The sequence below is a fragment of the Temnothorax longispinosus genome, chromosome 4 (assembly GCF_030848805.1).
Source record: "Temnothorax longispinosus isolate EJ_2023e chromosome 4, Tlon_JGU_v1, whole genome shotgun sequence".
Taxonomy (NCBI): Eukaryota; Metazoa; Arthropoda; class Insecta; order Hymenoptera; family Formicidae; genus Temnothorax; species Temnothorax longispinosus.
The window spans coordinates 23,081,672-23,107,686 of record NC_092361.1 but is presented as its reverse complement, the minus strand read 5'-3'; the positions used below and the strand labels follow the sequence as shown (position 1 = coordinate 23,107,686).

General features: G+C 38.4%; 1 protein-coding gene and 1 long non-coding RNA gene across 7 annotated transcripts in view; one reads left to right on the top strand and one right to left on the bottom strand.

Moving 5' to 3' along the window:
* Antp (homeobox protein H90) overlaps nt 1–26,015 on the bottom strand; it is a 109,615-nt gene that overhangs the window by 22,944 nt on the left and 60,656 nt on the right. Inside the window, exon 1 of one of the 6 annotated variants that reach the window (XM_071775316.1) lies at nt 17,332–18,824. The exons of 4 other annotated variants lie outside the window; for them this stretch is intronic. The gene's annotated coding sequence lies outside the window, so the exon portion shown is untranslated. Of the gene's footprint in view, nt 1–7,436; nt 8,330–17,331; nt 18,825–26,015 lie in introns of those variants that run through there. One more of the 6 variants, XM_071775320.1, reaches the window with a different exon arrangement.
* LOC139811196 (uncharacterized) lies at nt 8,373–11,139 on the top strand. Its single transcript, XR_011731571.1, has 3 exons — nt 8,373–10,081; nt 10,517–10,686; nt 10,756–11,139. It is a non-coding gene; the product is annotated as an uncharacterized lncRNA (long non-coding RNA).

The window sequence follows — 26,015 nt, the reverse complement described above, 5'->3', positions numbered from 1 at the left end:
ATTAATTATATCTATATTGCGATATTACACGTATGCATGTAAAGACGAACACAAGCGAGAGGGATTTAAGAATGCAAGAGACGATGAGATAAACGAGCTTCGATAACTTAGTTTCCGTGTTTAACATATAGTGCTGTTTTAATTACATGGAACTTTTGTTTATTAACCTATTATAAAGCAATCATTATCATATTCTGTAATCTAAAAAGATCTGAATCATATTCATTGATTAACTGCAAATGTTTGCAAATTATATAGGAGAGAAAATTCCTTACACAAATATTAGATAAATTCTACATAAATATGCGTACAACTATAAATTGTTAAAGTTTTAACTCAATTTCATTTACTTATTAATAAATGTTATACTTTAAAAAGCTATTATTTTTAAATGGTTGAATTTAATATTTTTCTTATAGAATTATTCACTATAATTTGTCGAAAAATCCATAAATGAAAGATGCTTAAGAAAATCTACGATATCCCTGTATCAATAATAATGAAAATATTAAGTACATTGAATAATTAATTTATAACAAAAATACCTGCTTATTCCTTGCCTGTCATTTAATAATAGGTATGACGAGAAACGATAAAACGTAAAAAGTAATAAATCGGAACACTCTGTTAAACATTAGAATACTGTTCAAATACACTTTCGCAATTTCGCATAGCTCCCTTTTTCCCCGCGGGATACTTGACATTCTCTACGGTCTTCTACTAGCCTCCAAGGGTTCCAATTCATCTAAACAATTTTTGTCGATAGGTGTCGTAAATTTCGAAGCAGACCTGTTATGCACTTTCGCAACTTTCGCATTTTATGATATAAAAACGTTTTTTGTTCGTTTGCTGGAATTTGGGAGGTGTTCAGCTTTCTCTTTTGGGTCAAGGTTTGGTAAGCTCACCTAAAAGGGACAATGGTCAGTTGTTGCGTAAAACCGATGCGCGCTGAAGATGGGCGAAAATTTTCACTTCCGTTATGTGGAATCTCTAGTGAGGTCACCGTTTTGGACGCAGAGACGTTAAAAATATACGCATAATTTCGTGCCAGCAAAAATTAATTATTCGCGAGAGGTCATCTTGCGACACGCTTTTTAGTACAAGCTAGAAATGAGACCGTTAACGGTTCTACGACTCTCCGCGAATGGGAACAGATTGTTACTGATACACTACCGCGCGTAAGGAATGTCATTCTACAGCCTGCAAATGTTCCTGATTTGAGGTACGCTGAGTCAGAAGTCGAGGGTTAATCTGCACTCCAGATTTCACTTAATTAACAGTAGGTCTAACGCAGGTTAAATTATCTCGCAACCAGATGCTATCGCAAGGTGGTAAAAGTTCCTTAAAAGAACTTCGTAAAAGTTTCGTCGAGCGAAATGTAGCCGTAGATAATCATGTGTCCATATGACGGAACTAAATTAAATTTCCAAGTGAAATGCCACGCGCAATCTTGCATTTAACACAAAAAAAGATTTAGCCTAATATTAGTTTTACGTAAATTAATTTTACGTATTATAACTTATAATATTATAAGTTTATGTTAAAACTATTGTGTGTGTACTATTAATATTAATATTTTAATTCAATACTAAATTACTCAAATAATATATCTATATACATAAGTTGACCTACTTCAATCGATCTTTTAAAAGAACTGAAGGCTGTGTTTTCAATTTAAAAAATTGAGTACTTGTTCGAAATTCAATATACTTTTCCAGTTATTTTAAAATATTAACAAATTAATTACTCTGAATAAAAAAGTAAATACATGGTAAATATTTTTTTTAACGTCATAAAACATCTTGTGATCAATCGTCGCAGTTTATTTCATAATATAGATTATTTTCACTTATCGCGCGACATCATACTTTCCCCTGATTTAAATTAGATAATCAAGATTCATGATGCAAACTAGTTACTTTCCGGAGGGACAACATGGGAAAAGTAGACGCACAGATAATTCATAATTTACGCGTATGTGGGTGACCGATGAGACGAGAGCTGCACGTGACTACATAACACCAAGGGAACCCTTTATTATAACACGGTTTTAAAGTTTATGTATTATATTACATCAGAAGATAAGGGGTAACGAAGAGTTTGTATAAATATGGCTACAGAAAAGTTTAATGATTCTCAGAATGATTAACTGTAATCTTTGGCAACATAAATTATCCTATCGAGACGGAAACAGAAGCACATACACATGCACACATACCTATACACGCACACGCACACAAACTAGGTGTGTCTTTATGCACAATAGCGACAGCGAACTCGAAATTACGAAGCCGAGCCTTTATTTCGTCGCAAGCGCGCGCGAGGGGGTATCTATAAGACCGCCGAGACACGGCGGAGAGTACAAAGTTTTGACGTCACCCTATAAATCAACCAACACACTCGCACGTTCAAGACGTTGCGCGAATACATCCTGGGTTGAAGTTTTGTTCACCGTATGTCTCCTCCGCTCTCAACACAGACAACTTGTACATGGCGCGTCAGAAATTTCGGCGCAACGCCTTGCACATCCTTTAAATCCCATTCACACCAGAAACTATTAGAGCATCGTTTAAAGTAAAACAAACATCTATTGTTGAAGGACCGGCAATTATTGAGGGATTATTATCTGCAGGTGGAACACTTTACACGTGCATAATAATAATCGGAGTGAAATATGCATGGTATAAGAGAGTGAAAGTGGAAGTGAAACAAACATAAATTTTAATAAACATTTAACCGGGTGTTTTTTTTGTGCAATAAGGTGCGTCTAATTGACTGTTTCTTGGAGCAATTTAAGATACTATTGAAGAATTGAGGAGAACGTTGAGTTAAGATAACACGTGTAGATATGCGAGCTTAGAGCATGCGATGATGAGCGCAGAAATAAATGATATGGCATGTATAAAGCTAGAATGTCGGAATGTCAAAATAAACAGCGGCATGGGAGTTGACTGTGTCTACTGAAAAATTTTGGCATCGTCGGCCACGGCACCCGACGCTGTCGGCACAACTTTGAAATTATCTCGAGGTAATTTATATTACGGCTGCGAGCCGAGAAAATACGCGACGTACTTTCGAATTAAAATCGTCGGCGCGACAACGAATCGGAATTAATGAACTTTGAGATGGAAAAAAATTAGCTAAAACAACTTTTATTTAATTCTGTAAATTATTATTTGAATTAAAATTCATTAATTTGTAAAATTTATGCACACAATACACATGTGAAAAATTTTGTATAAAGAAGATTCAGAACCTTTAAACTAGAAAATAACAATGACCAAACTTTAAAAACCTTGCTGCGATAATGATTTCTCATATAAATATGGAGAAATGCAATGAGGAAAGCGATAAGAGAAAATGAGATACATTTGCAAAACCACTCGGTATAGATTTGTCTATAAGTCTGTAAAATGTAACGCTATAGTTATTGCAGTATTATGCAGATATGACGATATGATAATAATGATCATTACAAGCAAAATGTTTAGGCTTTCGCGTGAATCTGCTTTCGTTCTTGTGCACATCTCTCGCGATAAGATAAAAAAAGAAGTGCATAAATGTTACGTAATTAGAAAATAAGAAGCCGACTCTTATCACAAATCTTGATCATACGTTAGATACTGTGCATCCGCGTAGAAAGCATAATCAGTTTCAGAATCGCGCCGTAGATCTTCATAAGAGTATAATTACTGATGATAATGGCTGGCTATTAGTAAGCACTCGCAATTATCATATGTAGAAGATTAGAACTACTGCGTTTATGTATTAACGTACTATAATAATAAATTCGAAAACTTCTTCATGCAACTCATGAAATCGTAATGTCATATATACGTTATTGTTCCTAAATGGCCTATATTAATATTAACAATTATTGAACAAAATACTGTCTATTTGTTTAAAAGAGATATAAAAATAGAGATTTGTATACGGTATACACCATCTGCATGAATAGACGCTTCGCGATTTGTAAGTAAAAACTCGCTGCGATTGTTGGGAGAAACTGTTGTGGAGAACGTCTTGAAAAGCGGAAATTGCAGCTGCTCTTACCTCGCACGGTCGATGTCTCGAACGCAAAAATCAAACGGCAGGCAAAGAAAAACAAGCAAAGAAACAGAAAGAGAAAAAAGAAGGGATCGGGTGGGGTGCCCGTCCTAAGAGGGTGAGATCGAGGATTTGGCGAGAGGTGTAGAGGGGCTGACGGTACGGACATGGTATTGGATGCTATCGGGGACGGGGGTCCCCGCGGTAGGGGTAGTTTGACAAGTTGACAAGAGCACAAAGGCCGTGGCAGACACCCTCGAGCGAACGGCAAGAAGGGTAGGGGCAAACGCGCGGAGAGTGGGCAGGATAGAGCGATGGGTGGGTAGGGAGCGTCGCGACGCTCAGCGACGGAGAATTGCCGGATGGCGGGGTGCCTGAAAGCCCGGTAGATCCGACGCCGCGAACAAAGGGTGGCTCACCCCACTGGAGTCCCGGAGTTTGGGGACGAGATCGCCTATACCGATTTACTCCAAGTCGCGAAGATGCGCACGCGATATATGTGCGCCGTATGTGCGTATGTGGGCGAGAGTTCGGGTCTACTCGACCGATCCGGTGTAGATACGCCGCGGGCCTAATATCGAAAGTTAAGGGCGAAGCTAAAGCTCATGCTTAATTAAATCGGAAGACCGTGGGAGATAATCGTTGCTCCCTGAGCGGCAAAGGTCAATATATGTGATGCCGGGCAATTTGATTTTCGCACGACAATTGAAAATAAACGATAATTTAAACGTGCGCAGTCGATCTTGCAATTAAATGGGTTAAACTATCAATGTCAATAAATAATTTGTATTTATTGGCTGATCAAAATATAAATTCTTTCAGGATTATTTTTAACTTACATTTAATTATTAAATATTTGTATTCACTTGAACACAATTTTCATGACATTTTTAAATTATCTTTTTCAGAATTAATGTGCAAGTTGAAGACTTATGATATATCTCTGACGCGATTGCATATAGAATACCATCCTCGCCGGCCGAGCTTTAAAAAGAAACGGGAAGCGAAAAGAATATGGCTTGCGCCCGTGAAAGCGCTGACAATTTTTCACAATGGAATGCTGTACGGCGTGCCGATAACCGTTCAAAGGGTAATAAATATCTTCGCTAACCACCTTCTATAAGGCAGCCTCCGCAAAAGCGTTCCATTCATACCGCAGTATAACGTTAGCGTGGGCACCGACTCTTCCCGTTTCCGTACCCCCTTCATCATCGCGCCTCGGCCCACATTGATACACATATCGACTCCCTTATGGTTTACGAGCCGCCGCTGTGATTTATCACGCTTGAAAATACCGCACGACGTCATTAGAAACATCATTCGTATCGCGTAACGTCGTATCATTTTGCACTTGAAGTAATTCAATGATCCACACGTCGCCCCCTGTACGACCCTTTCGTCCCGAGCATAGTTAATTCGCGTTATTGATATATGCGCTAGGCGCTTCTACAAAAGCTTCGAGGGAAGAGCAAAGTTCAAAAGACACGAATGAAAAATTTGTTGAATTTTGAAAAATATGCCAGAGCAGAATTATTTCTAAAAATTATGATATTATTTTAAAATATACAATATTAAATCGCATATGTTTTATATTAAGTAATGATAATTTAAATTAATAAATAGAACATTTATATTTGCAAACCTATATTTTAGGTATCATCAGAGCTTTCGGCATTTGTTTTAATAATAATGTAATTGTTTAGTTGTGTTTTTCTCGACAAAGAGCTATATAGTTTTAGAATTGTATAGAAAGCGTTGACTTCAGCGTTTATCTTATATAGTAGAGGAAACTAGGATATTTTGTACATTAAAAATAGCATTATCATAAATTGAAATTATAGAATATATATGATGAACGATTGTGAGCAAAAATAGCAAGAACGAGATAGTGCAACCGTTTTAAACCGTATGATACTAACGCGTCCGTCCGTATGGGATTACCCCTTTTGCTTTCTGCTCTTCTTCACGCTTGTACCAAGCTTCTCTTTTACACTATATGTCGCTAACCTCATACCTGCGCAGCCAGTAAATCAGAAACGCAGCGAAGCGTCTTTCCCGTCGCGTCGCGGTGTCGCGAATCATCCCTCTATACTATAGGATTTTATACTTGCTATCTGGAAAGGTAGACAGGATAAATATATGGAACTTAATTCAGAAAAGGAAATAACATCCTAACATATTTTCAAAACGCGGTAAAAATAGAAACTATATACCACTTAAATTAAATACGCGAGGTCGTCACATTTTATTCATTTAACACAAATTTGAATTAAAATCATAAATAAAGAAGTTGATAAATAAGAAAATATTTTTTCTGAGTAAACAAGGAGTATAGTAAGTTTATAGTATAAAAGTATAGTAAGTAACTTATTATACTTAATAAGTTAAATTACGTCCATAACCATATTGATTATGGATTGATAAAAATTAGATAAGAGATAAAAAGAAAAATTCTAGTGTGTAAATGAACAACATGATTTATACAGCACAATTGGCATTACATACGAGAAAACTAGAGAAGCAAATAATCCTGTTACCTAATTCTTCGTAATCGTGTATAAACCTTTCTTACTACAATGAAAGATGATTACCTACGATAAGCTTAATCTTTTGTCGGTGACCCTCGTCAAATCGAAGGGTTCGTGGCTCATTAAATATTCCTATAGGGTCCTGATACTATATCGAAATATTTTTTATTGCATATTGTGTGTAATTATACATCAGTTGTAATAATAGCCATTTAGCGACACTTGCAAATTCTCGATTAATAATTTTGTTTATAATATCATCGAGACCACCTATAGCTTCATATTTTATCGTTCGATCGTCATCGTGTTCCCTGATAGGACGACGAGAGGATCGCGTGCGTGACGAAACGAAAAACCGGAAAGCCGGACCAGGTCAACTATTATATGAGATGACTCTCTTATCTCTTCAGGTAACCGAGTGACCTGTCATGCTCTTCCTACCGAGTCCTACCTGTGCCTGTGCGTTCTCCCGCCTCCACTAACAAAATCGGTTTCCGGATTTGAAGTATCTGGAGTTTAAGATCTTAATCCGCGATAATATGGGAGCATCGCATTTAGTGGGACATTTATTTTCACGTTCCAAATATTGGAAATTAATCGCCTGGTGTAATTTTAGGGAGACTACATATGACAGCTTCTTTGAGAGATTCGAAGGTTGAATAAATGCAAATTAGAGTGGTCCATTGAGCACTACATTGACTGATCGATAAACTACTCGTAACAGTCCATCCTTCAATTGTTGAAGAATGATCAGAGCACAGCCAAGCACAGCTTATTAAAGTAGTCGTGGTTAAGTGGACTTTTGTAGCTTCGCGATCGTTGACGAGCAACTCACTATATTAACGCATGAGGCAAACATACCTTTCTCCACATGATCCGTCTTCGCATCGACTTCCCGCGGCTAAGATCGTCGATTCACGCATCTGCGACTTACGCACACCATCGCCATACGACGCGTACTCCCGCGCACGCGGCAAGCCTCTTCCCGCGTCAGCTATCAGCTAATTAACATTGCTGGCAGCACGAGTAACAAGCAGGTCGGCAATTACGCGCACCGGACGCGATCGTCGCGGCCGGAGCGTCCTTATCGGTCCCGTGTCGTTGTCAACCGCGAAAAACCGATAGGCGGCTGTCAGCAGACTGTGCAAACGGTGCCAATTAAGTGTACACAGGTGTCAATTTGTCGGTTGCCTTCCGTCACGCTTTCGTATCGCGAGCAACGCGATCAAGGAGTCTAATAATCACCGAACGAATTTCGCACCAGCATTTAGGTGATTCACATCGCGATGCAGCCGCGTGACGACGGTAATTAGTCCTAGTGCACACGCTGATATAACGAGCTGGCCGACTGCGCGGCGTGTTCTGGAACAAAATCCAGGAAGTGTACGAGCTTCTAATAAAACGCTTATCTTCGCTTATCACGATCGTTGCGCGATGCTGATTTAAAGCAAGCAAGCTAAGTGTGATCGATCCAGCGATTCGATAATTCTCAGACATATGCAGCTTACTGAATAAGAAGAAACATTCTTAAGTAATCTTCTGCGAAATAATTAATTAACATCTCTATCTTCTCACTTCTTTACATATGCGATGCACATAATCAAAAAGTTATATCTTCGAAAATATAAAATTTCTTGTGCGGTTATAATTCTCGATAATTTCCTGTTGATCTCAATTGTAGATCCGTTTACATCATCGTGACACATACACAAATCTAATGTACTCCGACTTCACTGTGTTCAACGTTACGCGTTCAACTTGTAAAACACGTTTGACTTCACGTTCGTACTCCTCGGCAACAATCGTACCATTCAAATTTGGCGCGTTTTCGTCTTTCGCTTCTCTTGAAAATATCGTTCGTGTTGCGTGATCTACGAAATCAACGATGGATTTTTCGTGTACATGTGCAAGAAAGAAAGAAAGGCCATTGGAATATTCAATTGCACTTTTTTTTTCGACGCGACAACGATTCCCGATGAACTTTCACCGCGTTGACTTTTCGCGTTCTCGATCGCTGCGACAGATGACAACGAAACGCACGTCTCGAAATGCTCGCGTACACGGCCCGCACGAGTCGACGTGTGTCAGGGCCTTCGACTCCGCAGAAGCACAGACAGAAACGAAAGACTACACAACGTGACTAACGCGGCACGGAGAAGCGAACAGCAGACGTGAACTATGCGTGTGCGTGTTCACGTGCACGCGTGCCGGGGGGAGGGGAGATGAGAATGGAGGAACCGACAGAGAAGGCGAGAGAGAAAAAGAGAGAGAAAGAGAGAGAGAAAAAAAGAGGGACAGAACGGCGACGAAACGCCGGGATATCCACCACGCGTTAACCAATTCCGCGAGCATCGCGCGTGCGTGTGCGCGCGTGTACGGGCGGACGTGAATGTGTGCAGAGAAGCGTATCCTCCCGTCGAGCGTGGAACGGACGAGAGCGTCGAGCTGTCAGCGCACCCCACCCCGAAAGCCCCTTTGAAACCAACCCCACCCATCGTGACGAAACCCCCGCCTTCCCTCTTCGTGTCACAGGCTCTTTCCCTTGACTAGTCGTTCCTCCATCCCTCTTCGGACAATCCCCCCGACTGTGACAACATCGAGGAATTGTGTGCCTTGCACGAAAGCGAAAGTAACATGAGCTCGTATCGATCCGAATTGAAATTACCTTAAAGAATATTGCTTCGCTTCTTCGTTACTTTCGTTGGAATTAAATGTTTATCTTAATGCGCGCGATATAAAATCGAGAAGAAAAAGAATAACGAAGGGAATGAAGAGGAAAGAGATAAGAGAAAAAAAATATTTGAGAAGTTTGAAAATATAAAAGTACATACGAATGTCAGAAAAGCAACTTGGCCCCTTTCGTTTCCACCGACGCGGACAAATCATAATTCTTATTCCCCACCGCCTGGCTCGATCATCCCCTCTACGTTCTCTTTCCGGTCTTCTACTTCGGTTTTACCAATTTCCTTTCAGACCACCCCACTTTCGCATCGTAGCGTGAACACCCACCGTAGCAACCATAACAAGAAGATTCTCTATAGAAACACAAAATCATTAGCTGTGTTCAGCAGAAAAAACAGCAAACAAAGAACTAAGGGTGAGAACCTATCATATTAAAGAATAGAACGCTTATCGAGCTACTTTTTCTGCTGAACCCAGCCACTGTTTTCAACTAATCAAATTTTGCAAAAGGGTTTGTTAAACTACAAAAATGTTACATTTTTTTTTTATATTTAAATGCTCTTTATATCCTTGGTTTCATTTACCCTACTGTCGACGCGTGACCAAGTCCCAGCCCCTTGAAACGCAAGAATGTCAGCCGGCGGTCGAAGGGCCGGCTCGACAGGACAGTTAAGAACAGGTATCATATAACGAAATACGTGTGTATGCTCGTGAATGAGGAAACATATGTGTGCGGCCCAACACATTCAGACCGGGGTTTATCATTGACGACCAATGAACAGTCTGCCATTGTCCGAGGCTGACATCCAGAGGCTGACATTTTGGTAAGCGAGGAATGAAGAATGTGACTTTACTAACATGGCCGTCACTTTTGACCTTATGTGCGAGATATCTAGATTCTATAAAGTCGAATAATTTATCCTTTATGTTAATACCAATCGGCAATCGATTATAATTAATTTTAATGAAAATCAGAAGATATATGTATAAGATAAACAATAATAAAATCAATTAAGTTTAGTATAATGATGAATAATTAATAAAAAAGTATCCGGGAATTCGATATTTCAATCGGAGTTGGTTTTGATATCTTTAATATAATTTATAAGTATTTATGCGAACGGTGTCGAAGATAAAGTTCAGTCAACTTTACCATATTAAAGATAATAATTATTTTAATGTAACAGAATAAAATACCGCGTTTCTTTCATAATTCATTTGTAACATCTATTAATAGAAATCTTTCGAATCATTCCCAGATTTGTCCGAGATCCTACGAGGGTGGAAAATTTTTTTCGAAGAAAATGGAGTTGGCCTGCGTCCGAGCGGCGAAGTGATGACTTTATCCAATCGACTCCATTTCTCATCCGCATTCGTTCTCTACCCGCAGGCTGACCCGCAGTCCCAACCAGGGAAGAGAAGGAACCGGGTGAGGGAGAGAAGCGCCCATGACTTATGATCGCCATTACGGTACCGATAATTATATGCTGTTCCGTAGCCGCTCCCTCTTGCACGTTGTACAAGAGGAACGAGAGGTACCGTAGATGATATCCTGCCTGCCGACGAACTTCGAACAGCCGACCTCTAACGTAACCGCACGCACATCAACCATACGCTCCTCCTGACTCGTTGATCGACCCGATCGATACGTTCCGGTATTTCAGAAGAGTTGGAAAATAATTGCCCCTTGATCGAGGGTCGATCGTTAATATGTGCAATCTCTTTGTGCCACACATCGGTGAGAGTCTCTAAAGAAACTTCAGTGTTTTATATATTTTTATAATCAATTTTGTTAACGATAATTAATACCATAAATAATTCTGTAAAAAAGTCAATCCCATTTTGTAAATCGTAACAATTTCGTAGATCGACATATTGAAAATAAAATCGCTAACAAATTGAAACAAAACTAATTTTAATATATGTTATATTAATACAGGTTATCATTGTAAGTAAATAAAAATGAATAACAAAAAATTTTTTAATCTATAAAAATTGGTCTGGGCAACCGGTTGTGACGCGAAATCTGAGAAAGAAGTGATTTATAATTACACATGAGAACACAGAGTAACCAGAAGCACCCTCAATTGTTGGAAATGGTCGTCGTATATACCGAGGAAGGACTTGGTAGTGTCCTTACGACTCCCTGCGGCCCACTTATTACGCTGATTCTCTTACGGAGCACTATCCTCTAATGTAAGTATTTCGATCATTACCGCATCAAATTAACTCGATTAATAATAGAATAGCCGGGGGTTTCGGATATTCTACAAAAAGCTTGACTAAAAAGGATTTTGTTAATAGTTTCGTGTCTAATTTCTGTCGCAAAACATAACTAAAAATAACCTTCAGAATTTTTAAATAATTATCAATAATGATATTACATAACGTATATAATTTTTTATCATATTCGATAAGAGAAATAATAGTTCGTTATATCGTTATAAATAATAGTTAATTTATGATTAATCTTACATACACATGCTGAATATATTGGCAGTAATCACATATATTGCAGAGATTAATAATAATCTCATAAAACGAATTTTATTAAAAAGAAAAATGCAATGATTGTCGGCAGATTGCGTCTCGTTAAAGAAACATAATTGTCGGGTCATATTTCGGTGGCCAATTGAGATCGCGTAACTTATTGAGACATCGGTGCGTTTAATGCGCCGTTACGTCACGCTTTGTGACTTTTGTAGTAACAAATCGGGACGGCATTGTGCCCGTGCATGAGTTTCCACGGTACTACAGCCCACATGCGTGCGAATACCATTAGCATAACCAACAAGCTCAACACGGCGCCCCGCGCAGGATCCAGACGCGGCGAACACAGAACGTTGTTAGCTACATGTGTAAAGTTCGGGAGGGGAGAAGAGATGCGTGAGGAACGGCAACGAATTCATGAGAACACACCAGGTGTATTCCACCAGTTCTCGATCTTCTGAGCCACGTGCTCTGACGTATTCTTAACTCCGGAGCTCGCGCTCTCGCCATATTTCTTCATTTCTCATTTATATTTTTCAATCTGTTGACATTCTCACATTTTTTCTTCTATACACATTTCTCTTAGTTTTTCTTTAATGTAATAGAAAAGGCACTTGTTCCCATTTATGAATGTAATAATTGGTTTATATGATAAAGCGCCAAATAATAAAATATTTAATATCATAAATAGTCAATTTTACGTTCAAACGATTTGTATATCTTAATCTCTCAATGATATGATACAATAAAATTGAGCATTTCAATTCATTTCATATACAGCGATAGCGTTTTTAATGATAATGATTCTGTCATTGTGAAAAAAATTGAAAAAATGTGATAGAAAGTTATTTTTGTTCATTTTTATGTTTCTTTAATTTAATTTATTGCCACATATGTACATGTTTCACTCAAAATTATTAAAGCGTTAATTGTAAAGTTACTTGAAGTTAGCACTATTGATTAAAATCACATGTCGCAATTATCATTCACATTACTATCTTAAATAAGGAAACTAATTACGAATGTGTTGTTAACTAGCAGCAAATATATCTTCAAATATTTCTATGACGAATGATGACGAATAATACTAATAACTGAGTTCGAGAACTAATTGAGTTTCGCTGGAATAGAGAAATAACACTTCCTAACATAGATAGTTTCTTCATTCCAGACGTGCTCTTATGTAACGGGAGCGCACATCCCCTTTATTGTTTACGAGCGTGAGCTTCTTAAATTCGTGTTATTTTCGTCTGATGTCGCAAGATGAATGGCGTGCGGGTTTTCTGGCAACAACGGCGCATCCGAGAAGAAACTAGAGTAGAGAAATCGAGAAAGGAGATGAAGCGACGGAAGCAAGGATATGAGGGGAGACTTTATCCTCCGTTTCCCTCCTCCCGCCCCCCCCCCACTCCTTTCTCAAGAAAAAGTTAGGAGTTGTTCGTGAAGAACGTCGTTCGAGACGATGAGCGGCACGTCGCTACCATCTCGCCCCCGTATGTCGTCCCCCCCTTTTGTTCCCCCTGTCTCCTCTTTTTTTCCGCGCGTTCCACGCGACGCCTTCGGGGCGCCGTGTCTTGTTATCCGCGTGATGTATGGTGCACTAATTGCACTACGGCGAATAGCGACCGAGTTGCGACGAAATCGATCACATAACTATTCGCGCACACTTGCTTGGAACGATCAAAATTTGCTGGAAAATTGTTTCATAAATCGCATTTAATATAGACGTTTATAATAATAGACCGGTGAACTGACAACTCGATTAGTTTTTTCGTCCGAATTTATATCCGAGATATCGAATTTGTTTAAAAAAAATGAGCGATAATTTTTTGGTTGAAAATGTTGCATTCTATAAATTGCCGGGAATGTTGACATCCTCCGCTGCTATGGTTTTGGTTTTGCGTCCGGCAACGAGATCCCCCTCTCTCTCTGTTGGCCCTACTTCCTTAGTCCGTCCGTCGGCATTCGTGATTTATCGCAACGGAAAATAGGAGAAATAACAAGGGATGTCTGCTGCGTTATACGCCTCACTCTCTATCCCAGAATAAAAATGTACTTTGGACCCGCAAACCCGTTATAACCGGGCAGTTTTTGAACATAGAATCAAATATTTGCTTCAAAAAGTTGATAATATTTCTCGATTATTACAGAAACTAATTTCTGTAGCCTTTATCTTCTCAATTACATCTATTTCTTCCCTTCATTTCTTAGCAAATTGTGTAAAAATTCGATACTATAAATTGTAAAAAAATAAAATACATATATGTACATACATATACATACATAAAATTTTTTAACAAAAATTTATTCCTCTAGGAGTCATATAATAATACTTTTCATATAAATTATTTCTCCAAAAGTAACTATTTTACAATATTCTTTTGCAAAACATTCAAGCAACTAAAGTAAATATAAAATAAATATCAATTCTATCTCTCTCTGATCAAAACAAAACGTTAAAAAAGTAACATTTTAATTTATGCATAAATAATGCTAAAGAGAGAAAACAGATAATGTAAGATAATATTAGCTAATAAAATTATATATTTATTATATTAGATAAAACATTCACCAGTACGTAATCTTATGTAACTAGTGTACATTTTTTTTTATTAATTATCCCTGTTCTGAATATATGGGGTGCCAATCCAACATTTTTTACTAATTGTTTTGTTATTTAATAACGGACGAATTTATATACGAGATTTGCAATTTTATTTCCATCGATTTTGGAACGCAATAGCACGGAAGTGAAATGGGAAGAGAAGCGAGGTCAAGGGATAGGTGAAAGCTTGTTCTCTCTTCGTATTAACTTCGTCCTTTGTATTCCTGCTTGTCCAAAGGAAATCGGGAAAACTTTGCGTCATTGTGGACCGAAAAAAGAAAGTTAAAATCTCGTGAAAGCATTGTTGGTTGCGTCAACGTTGCGAGCTATTCCTCTTTTCTCTCTTTCTTTTTCTTAACTAACCGAGACATCGTATATAATATCAAAATTTATGACTTAGGCTGGTATTCGTCTGAGCGAATCTTTTTCTTTTCAGTACTTGTCTCTTCCTTTTCCTTTTGTAATTTCTTTTTATATCCTTCTATGGATCTTCCTGTGCATATTTCGCATTGTTTTGCGTGTTTCTTTGAAATATTACACATATCTTTTTTATCCTAACATAAATTATCTAGTCGCTATTCGACTAGCTAATTTATTTCCAGGAAGATAGAAACTTATTTACGTCTTAATCTGATCACTGATGATAATTGCTCAACACTCAACACGTTGCACAGAAGTTATCTGAATACAAGTGGCTCGTCTCACCCGACCGTCCCGTCGATGTCCCGATATCGAAAGTTAAACCGTGCTTATTAATAACAGACTCATGAGAACGGCCACACATGCGGAGTAGTTTGCGTGCTGCGGTAATCAGTATAATGATCAGCGGCCGAATTGACGTATCGCCAGGATAATATATATGACGGCATATGGCGGCAGATGCATTGCGCAGCGTGACGTGCTCTAACGCGTCATTGATAGCCCTCCGCTCCTCTTCCCCATCCCCTTCTCCCCCCCTTCCTCCTGTCACTCTGCCACCCTCCATCAAATTTTCCTATCACCCCAGACTACTCCCTTCATTTCCTGCCTCGACGATCCCCCTGCCTGCCCCTGTACTGGCTGCCTCTGCCTCCTCCCTTCGGTCGTGAACGGAAGGGACGTAATACGAGCGAGGGGGACCCACGGCCAACCAGCGTCGTTGCTTTTAGGGATAAGAATTCTATCGACGTCGTACCCCAAGCCCTTTTTTCACGCCGATGTTTCGGCGGAAAAAATAACATAGTGAGAAAAATGTCGCAATGTCAGCAGTCGAAGATACAGAGAAAAACGCATTAATATCGTATATTAGTTATTGTTGATGTTATTTTTTTCCCCGGTCAATGGCCGGCTGTGTGGAAATAAGGATTCAATTAAATTTGTATATTACAATTATATTAATATTTATGCGACTTCCAATGAAACAAACATAGGTGTTTTATGTCTTAAATAAATTCTTAAAATCAGTAGTTTTTTCATAATTTTCGGAGTATAATGCGTTATTCATATCAATGGATTGTACTATATTTCGTCATAAAAAGTAAATAATTTCGATAGAAATTATTAATATAAATGTATAGGAAAATTGGTAAGTTTAAAACGATTTGTACCTGTGAGCACCTAAAAAGTAAAGTAAAGCTAATAAATTATAACATATCGACGTAATAGTATTAAAAAGCTATCATGTAAGTCTTCTTGTCGTTTAGGCCGATTAAAAGATGAAAGAAAATATCCTAGACCTTTTTTAAGAAATTTCTCACGTACTACGTCTTGAAAGTATTTGATCGGCACGTCGATAAAATTTGTTGACGTACCAGAAGAAAAACGGAATTGCTGCGCATTGTAGAACGCCAGGACTAAATGGTTAAAGGACCACCGGCAGCCGAGCCGTTATAAGAAGCTGGATAAATTGCAGTTAATATTGGAATCTGTGTTTTTTGCATCGACCGCACAAGCCGCCTTGAAATCTACTGTATCATCAATTACAATTAAGAGTGGTTAGCGAATCGCCAAACGTTTCAAGCACGCGGTGCGGATATATTCCACGCTTCATGCGTGACTTGATAAGAACTTTCGCAGAAAGCGTAATTTCGCCTCATTAATCTTGCTAAAAACCTAATCTTCGACTATGCTGAACAACCATGTTTACAAATTGCTTTACTACATTTTACTTGACGTAATGTATAAAAAACAGTTGTTACCGACAAGAGTATTTTCGTTTCAATAAATATTATAATGAAAATTACGCGAATACTAGCATATTTCATAATATTGGATATTTCTATATAATTGAGATATATCTCTTTCTTCCTCTTTCTTTACAAACCGTAATTTTAAAATCAGAATCAGAGTAATATACTTATCAATATATACATAACGATTACATGTCCTAAAAAGATATAGTATTTTCTTTTCTATCTGATCTAATACAAAATAATTAAATGATTAGAGGTGAAAAGAGAGCCGAAATTTTACGAGAAAATTGCGATAAACATTACTTCGTTGTTCATTCACGTGCTTTATAGTCACATAAATTTTGATGAATAAGCGAAAAGTGAATAACGAGTTGTGGCAGAATCAATGATCGACGGTTATGAGTTTTGTAATGTGACGCTCGAAGCATTTTACATACCATGATTCGACGTTAATTGAAATGTCGCCATTATTTCTCGTACGTTTTGCGATTTATCATAATTCTATCACTTATCAAACGCACATTTTATAGGAAATTAATGCTTCTTGAGAGTAATAAACTAAATCATTTGTATTCAAACGATTTTAAATTGTCGAATTATACCGAATTATTATATCTCAAATATCATATGTGTTTTCTAATAGAACACGATTATAAATTGCACCCTCTATTTATTAAATTTCATTTAAATTTAATTCATACTATACGATTCATACTTGAATAAAATCGTCTCCTGCGATGGAGCGTACCATCGTTAATGTTTAACAACGATTCAAGATGTAGTTAAAGTCATTTGACTATCCGCTCACCTCCGTCGCTTCTTTTTCCGTCGCCTCCGTCGGCGAGGTCGCCTTCTAGTTTCCCCCCTGTTCAAGGGGGTAGTTGTTCTCCCCTGTAGTTTCAGGGCCGTTGCTGCTACGCTAAACTCGACTTCTTCCCCTGCCTCGCTTCTTCCCTGCACCGGGGGCCTTGTCTCCGCCCCGGCGCTGGGCCCCGTCGTGGCTGGTACTTCCCTTCACACACCACCTTCTCGGAAGTCTTTGTCCACGAAGAGCGAACAGATTCGCCAACAGTCACCGAGCCAGGTACGACGGGAAACTGCGTGGGATCAGAAAAACCCAACACCGTCGACGAACCATGTGTCCTTCGAGCAGACTCACTGTCTATTGGATAGAGTAACCATGTGAGTCCATTCACCATCACCCTTTCCTCACTTTGCCTCCGCGATACCTTTGCACACAATCCTACGAACTGGAGGAGATCGCACAAAATACTTTGAACGCTTACAGTACTCGGTACTCCAGATTAATCCGAATGATACTGCTTCGAGTCCTTATCGTTTCAGATTGTCTTAAGAAGATATTGCTAAATCGCAATAGTTTGTTAGCTGACAAAGCTGCTTGCCGATGAACAACGATAAAAAATAAGCGAGCAGTCGATTTAGCGCAACATAAGACGGATCAGGTCATTCAAAATTATCCTCGTCCACGTTGCTCTTTTACTCGGATGAAATTGCTGACAAAAGCTTGGGTTACTGGTTAAGCTTCTTTAAGACATAACGAGAGTAATGCTCACGCGAGGTCGATGAACAGCGCACTGTACTCAATAAGCTGCAATATAACATTGACCTGTAAGATTTACGACGTTCAGGATCTACAATGCAAAACGTAGTTCTGGAACGCTTCTTTGATACTAGCACGAGGTCAAGCTTCGTTTTCCAACTTAAATTTCCTCAGCTTCTTATTATTGTTTACGATACAACGCGGAATTCAATGATGAAGCAGTATGGATCGTCAATATAGACGAGAATGTTTCAATCTGCGAGGAGCTCCACACGATATTACACTTCCCTTTAGTCATTCGATGGTCTCGTTAATATATCGCTTTAGCTTGCGCTGAAGCACAATGATCCCGGAAGTTTTCTCAAGGAGAGTACCAAGAAAATAAACGTCGATCCTTCAGGATCTGTTAACTGGAACTTGATCGTTGTGCCGATTCGGAGTTGAGTTGCCTCGCCACCGCAGGTCCTCCGTACTGGCTGTCGCACTTCAAGGCGTACCGCACGTGTGTCGAGTTGCACGAAAGACCGTAATTTCGGACGATATCATTCGTCACCGAGCGTACTCCGAGCGCGGCATCCCGTCCACGATTGACAGTCCTTACCGGGGCTTGGTGCGTGTCGGCCAGCGTCGGGACGGCTCTCGGCTCGCCGATACCCATGGAAAACCGCGGACGGTGCCGCGGTGATGTATATCTTAAGCGAGAGATGCGACGACTCTGATCCGCGAATTCCGCCCGCTCGGTTTCGCAGCCTCCGACCGGCGGGACCGGAGCGCCGCGACGCGAAGCGCCCTGTGCACATGCGTTAAGCTTCACTCCCCCGATACACCCGTATCCCCCTTGGTCTACAGCCTCCTGCCCTCGCTTCTCTTGACGCCCCCGTGATCCAGCATCGGTGGTGGTTGCGTTGTGTACAGCACCACGAGAGTCCCTTCTCCCCTGCGCCCGTCTTCGGGACACGGGGAGGCTCGAGGGGCACCGCGGGACACTCTTGAGGCGTCTACCATATATACTGTCACGCCGGCCGCGCCGTTTCTCTCTGCGTCAACAAGGATAGCAGATTGCGTCTGATTGGCGTTCTTCGTTGCTTGTTAAGTTACGCAATTCCAATTAGATGTGATTTTGAAATATAATATCGAAATTAAATGCTAAATCAATTCAAAAGTTTTAAATGCCTGTATATTTTTACGTTTTGGAACGAGTGACAAGTCGTGTCCTAAATTAGAATCGTGACAGTAGACTTCAGATAAATTAATGGTATAGCGACGATGACAACCAATGCGTATTAAAATTGGGACATAATATATTTCGTCTTCTGTCTTCAGATTAAATGATGATATACGATAGTTGTTTTCGTCAAGGTATTGAATTACGTTTAATCATTTAATTTATTGTGCATGTATTCAGTTGAGGGAGAGCCAAGAACTGTATCTATCACGAATCTATTTCTTCGTTCAACTAATTTTAATCCCCAGAAATGCTCAAAATAGCATTGCTGACGCTAACGAAACCGCCGTGCTCGCGCGCATCGCATCCACGTGCCACTCATTCAAGCTTTCATCAACCGCAAGCGTACGCGATTCGAATTGAATGCCGAGCTTTCGAGCCTCGGAACGTGCACGGCCTACAGCGCCGAAGGCCGCGGAGAAAATTGCAGAAAATCCCGAGTTCGTCCGTGCTGTAGAAAGCTGCTGACGGATTCGACCGTCAATCTTTCAACGGTAGTCGTAATCCTATCAGACGACTACCAGTATCGAATCGCGTAACTCGGATAGAACGCTCAAATACCTTCTCGAGAGGATGATACGTCGTAAATATATGACAGCGAAACATATACGTTCGATGTGCTCATGTAATCTATCAATATTAATCTATCAATCTTAATCTATCAATATTAATCAATACGTATCAATATTTATTTATTATTGTCAAAACGCGGAACTTTACATAAAAATCTTTTACATCTTCCAAAACTTCAAATTGATACTCTAAGAATAATATATTTTTGTACTGATCATAAAGACATGAGGGGGTAGAGTTTGTCAATAAGAACAATAAATCCGACTGAAATCTGACGAATCTGATTATTCAATTATGACTTATTACGGATAGTAATTGGTGAGTTACGCAGTCTGAACAGCTATTGCGCGCTGCGGTGAAACATACGAAATATAAAGTCACACAAATAGTACGTTACGTTATAAATATTAATTGTAGGATTTGTTTCGTTCCGTTGAAATATCATATATTATTAGCATACTCGTTATTTATAACAGCATTAATCACACTTATTAAGTTTTAAATCTTACGTCGTCATCACAATTTGTATAATCGTGGATTTAAATGGACTGCTGACAAAGAAATGTTTTATTGGTGTCTATACAGTACTAAAATTTATTATAGCTTGTGAATAATTATATATGCTAAATTTTTTGTTCCAAAAACACATTCTCAAGTAAAGACTGTATATATAAGAAAAGAACGCGAATCTATGATGTATGTACGAAAGCGTATTTTCGGAACGCTGAGTTGCTATTGCAAGTTTAACTCACTGCGAGAGATTTAAGGGACATCGAAAGCGCTAAATTTTCGGACAAGTGCGGTAATCGTCTTGAGGATCGCAAGAAATTAACGAGACACTAAGTTGTAGAGAGTGCTGAGAGCGTAGGGAGGTAGCATCGAGAAATCACAAACTAGGCAGCTACCAAGGCAGCAAAAGTTCGCACGTCGGTAAGAAAGAAAAGAAAAACAAGGAGAGAAATTTAAAGAACGGCAGCAAAGTAGATAAAGAGAGGGAAGGCATAAACCAACGGGCAGCGGCCGTGAAACAAAGCAGGAGTTGCCGGCCGTGTAATTGGACTTTTTGTTACTTGATATTCTTTTTAAAAGCAGCAAGTAAAGCAGGATTTTCTTGGTTATTAATCGAGATCTTGAGAGTTACTTATTGAACATCCGTTTATATTATACACGCGACAAATTTGCTTCAAAAGCGGACATTTAAAAAATTTCGTCAAGAATTATAATATTTTCAGAAGATAATGATTCTTCAAAAATTCTAATAATATCACCAAATCAGAATAATATTCAATACAAATTTACGACAGAGTTTGCTGTATGTTTTCAACGTTGTAAGTCGAGATATATGATGAAGTCGCCATCAATATAGCGGAGACGATATCGTCAGCAGTAAGAAGCAGCCAACCGTTTATTTGTCGAGTTAGCTCTCGATTGCAGACGCATTGGGGCTACTACCGTACCCTCGTCTTGGGCAGTCGCACACACGCAGACGCCCATACGCGGCACGGGCCCCTTCTCACAATCAGTAATCTCTCCCTCCTTCTACTTCTTTCATAGGCCACGCAGTCAGTTGTACGATCTCACGATCGTAGATATGCCCAGCATTCGTTTGCAAATGCTTCGGGGATGGTCGCGCGAGTGTGTGCCACCAGAACTACGTGACCTAGTTTGTTGATGAAGCGCGTAATGTCCGCGTGAAATAAACAGAGCTTCGTGATAATTGAACAATTGAAGTTTCGATTGCCATCTCGTTGTATCATCCGATCAATCAATTGTTCATTAATGTTTTTTTCTACATTCTTACCCAAAATAGAGTAAAATTCTTATTTCGCATAATCAAATATTTGAAAAAACGGAGAGCAGAAGACTTATACATTCTAAAAAAAAGCTCTTAAAAAAAGTATGTTAAAAATTGCTCATATATTTTGTTGAAAATACGAAGAAAAAATATGAAGAAAAATTGTATCATTGTATAACGAAAAACACTGTGCTCTATTTTGTGAATGATTATTAATTATAATGTAAGATTTCGATATGATTTGAAAAAGATTGCAGTTAAAACAAAATATTTTATCACCATCGAAACATAAAAAAATATAAAATTGTTCGAGTTCTCATCGTTTTCAAGTAGTCTTAAATTAAAATTCCATGCAAGTATCTTTTTGGATCTGCAGTCTACGTGCCAACGGTAGCGATATCGCTTTTCCGTTATCCGTGCAGAATGAAGCTCGTCGACAGTCGCTTCTAAAATATTTTATGAGAATTGTGTTTTAAAATTATATACGAAGTTTAAAACCGAATACACAGACTTTATTTAAATTATTATGGAGCAGTAAAATATTTTAAAGATCAATACATATAAAGACGTTCTTTCAAAACGTTCCACTTCATCTTCGCACAACATAAAAAATATATAACTCGTACAAAAAAATAATATATATAAATTCTAGAGATAAAGAATGTCTAATGTTCTTTGTTGTTTCTTAGAAATCAGCATAATTATTGTTTCTTATCGCAAATTAAAATATATTAGTTTAAAAATGCCGTAAAATAAAAATCTTATTCGGTATTATTGTGAGTCCTCAGCGGACGAAAATGAATGAAAATAAACGAAATAACTGTAAATGAGAGTATGTGCAACGTATATGGAATATACGTTTTTCACGCGTCACCGACATCTCGTGAGCATCGGGTAGATTATACTGACGCATAAGGGAGAATTCAGCCCTACGGTAGAGGAAACTCTCTGCGGGAGTAGCCCATGGAAGCGGAGCCAGAGAAGTTTCGCTTCGAGAGCGTGACGGGGGTGGAACGAAGGGTGGCGTACGAACGAACGGAACCGAGAAACGCTGGTGAAGGAGGATGCCGGGAGAGAAGCGGGCTGACGACTCGGGGGTGGGCTAAGGGGGTAGGCGAGGGGATGAGCCAGAGTTGGAGCGATGGCAGAGTATTGATTTAGTGGGTTTCACCGTCTCCTTCTATTTGTCTCTCTCGTTCTATATCTCCACGTCTCCACCATCTATACAGCCACGGAGAGCGCATCAGCTCATTGTTTCGGTGCTGCCGTTTCTTAGCTGGCAGGGCACGCTCTATTTTTGCACAATGAATAATTTCACTTAAGAACGGATACCCTCACTAACGACTATTATTTATCATATTTAACTATTTTCGTAATTTCCCTGGAGGCACATTGTTACCTTATATACATATATTCGTAGAATTATTAACTATATTTTAAAAAAATTAACATTTTAATGGATGTTATAGTTGACAGAAAATACTTTTTGCAAAATTCTCATAGCAATTATGTTAAATCCATGTTGAAATATTTGGTAATATTACATATTTTTAGCCAATTAATGTCAACTTTTTCCCACGTTAAGCGTTAAACGATAAATTACATTTAAAGTGTCGCTAAAAGCTCAGTGGGTATATGTATAAATTCAGAAACAGTTATCGATTGAATAATCCACGACCGAGCGAGATGGAACGCGAAACCGGTTTTGAAAACGAGTCAAGTTCAGGACACATAAATCGCGATGTATCTCGATACACGTAGGAAACGTCACATTTTCACGGCGGACAAGAAGCCGCCATGCCGCGTTCGACTTGCCGCGAGGCAAGGTCATTTAAATGCGAAATTTCTTTGCCGTGCGACAAATGTTGACCCAAGCATTGATGAATATGTAAACCGTTTGTTCAGGTGAACGCTAAACTACAAGTGGCCAGCAGTGTATCGATCGGTGTCGTTCTAGCGTTAACAAATATAACATATATACGATATGCAAATTAAATAGCGGAAAATCGATCTAGCAACACTGTTGTAGTTTAATTTTAAATGATTTATACGATATACAGTGTGTACACTGTTTAATTATGATATTTTACGTTTAATGCTATTATATTATTTAATTGATTTGTAACAAAAAAATATAACAGCTGCTTTCGTTCTTTCATCACAGGAAATTTACATAAATTGCATTTTTAGTTATAAGACACATAGACTAAAAAAAATATCATGTTGCAATCATATGATGATCTAATTAATGATAGTCGCAACACCCACGTAACAGTTTAGGGCATACGAGAAGGGAAACCGAGATACTATCTCCATATAGTTAAGAGGTGTTTACAACTTCAGGCAGTGAATCTGTGGGTAAGTGGTGGAGAAGATGGCAGTAAATATTCCTTGGATGCTACTCCTCCCTACTCTTCTCCTCTATCCTTTTTCCACCGTCAGTTTCCTTCTTCTTTCGCGCTTTAGCATGCCCCCTTTCGTCTCGGCCAACCGAGGCAGCATCATCCTCCGCATCGCGGAATTCCAATTTACCCTCCTCGTACCTTCTTTCATCCTCGATCGTGGAGCATGGTTCAAAACGAAAACACCCAATTGATTGTGTCCCCAGTACCCTCGCATGCCATTTCTCTTTAACGAATTACGAAAGATTTACCTCCCAAAGACGTTTTTAAATGATTAAACGTTTATCTTTTTATCTGTCTACGGGATATTAGATAATAAAAATTCAATGTAAACATAATCAAATATTGTTTGATTTTATTTTAAATTTCTCTGTATTATATTGATTAAATTAATCAATCTAATCAATGTAATACAGGTACGTTTTGAGCACATATAAGTAGTATTTGAATTTTATAATATTCGAGAAATGGATAATTAGAATTTTTGAGATTCTTATAAGATTTAAAGTTATATTTGATATCATGACAAAAAAGAATAACCCATTTTAGAAATACATTTTTGCAAATTTAAGTGAGAAAATAATCTGGTATAAAACGCGGTCAAAATATTATATTTTTCATAATGGTGACTTGTGTGTGTCTGACCTTTTCGGACAGAAACAAATATCAAGATGAAGGTTGCTTCGCTAGATCTGATGAATTTTGTCCTTATCTTGCGGCTATTCTCAAAGGAATTGGTGAATCTCGGGACAAGTTTCAAAGCAGAAAATTGGTTTCACGTCGCAGATCGGAAAAATAATTAGAAAGCTTTCCACGAAACTTACACATAATACATATTACGTAACTTAAATACGTCAATCAAATCTCAACAACTGTATTAAGAAGTGCAAATATCTAACAATTTGCATGTATTTGCGACATTCTTATGATTATTTCTGTTTATAATAATTATAACAAAATCTTGAAGTTTTTTGAAAAATTTGAAAGTATGCGAAATGCACAGAATTAACACTATATCGCGCGAGCACTTCACTATATACTACTTTCAAGATTATATTATAATTGTCAAATTTAATAGCAAAAGTTGTTGGTAAAACCGTACGAATTGTTTATTTTAAATCTCAATAAATCTAGAAAATTTTGCAAAAATTAGATTAAACTAGAAAAAATTCACACGCATATAGAACTTTGGAAAAGTGTCATTAACAACAAGAAGCATTATAAATAATATCGTTAATTATTCTAAAATAAACGTACATAACAAATAATATAGGCAGAAATTATTCAAGCATATAAAAGAGATAGAGAAACAAAAACGATACGATATATCTCTGATGGAAATTGAAAAAGAAAACGGAGAGAGGAATAGAGGGAGGTATCGCAGAGGGATGAGAAAAAAGCGTTGCTGTCTGCAGCCTCGGCCGATACGGAGGAGAGAAAAGGATGGGACTACCGCGTAGACTGGAAATGAAAGAGCTCAGCCCCGAACGGGCGATAATTCATTCCTGAACCGAACGAGGCAGCTGAATCCGGCGTTGCACACGTGCACGATTTCGTGGAATGGGCGGCGCTTTACGTGAAAACTCGCGACTAGTGATATCAATGGCTATGGAATCCACGCTAGATTCGCAAAATAGAAAAACAATCCTTCTTTTTTTTGGAGAGAAAATCCATATCGCAAATTGTATTCAGAGGATAATGTGCATGTGTATGTTTGTGTGAAATTCAATTAATTTCTATTACCAATTAAAGACTTCGCTACATATAACTTTAAGAATTTTAGATAAACATATGTCGGGCATTAAGCGATTTTTTATAATACAGTATCGTTCTCTTGAAAGAATTTTATTAGCAATTTCAATGCGAGCGTGTCGAATATAACAACGTTAAAAACAAATAAATTCCTTTATTATATGTCGTAATCATTATAGCGTTC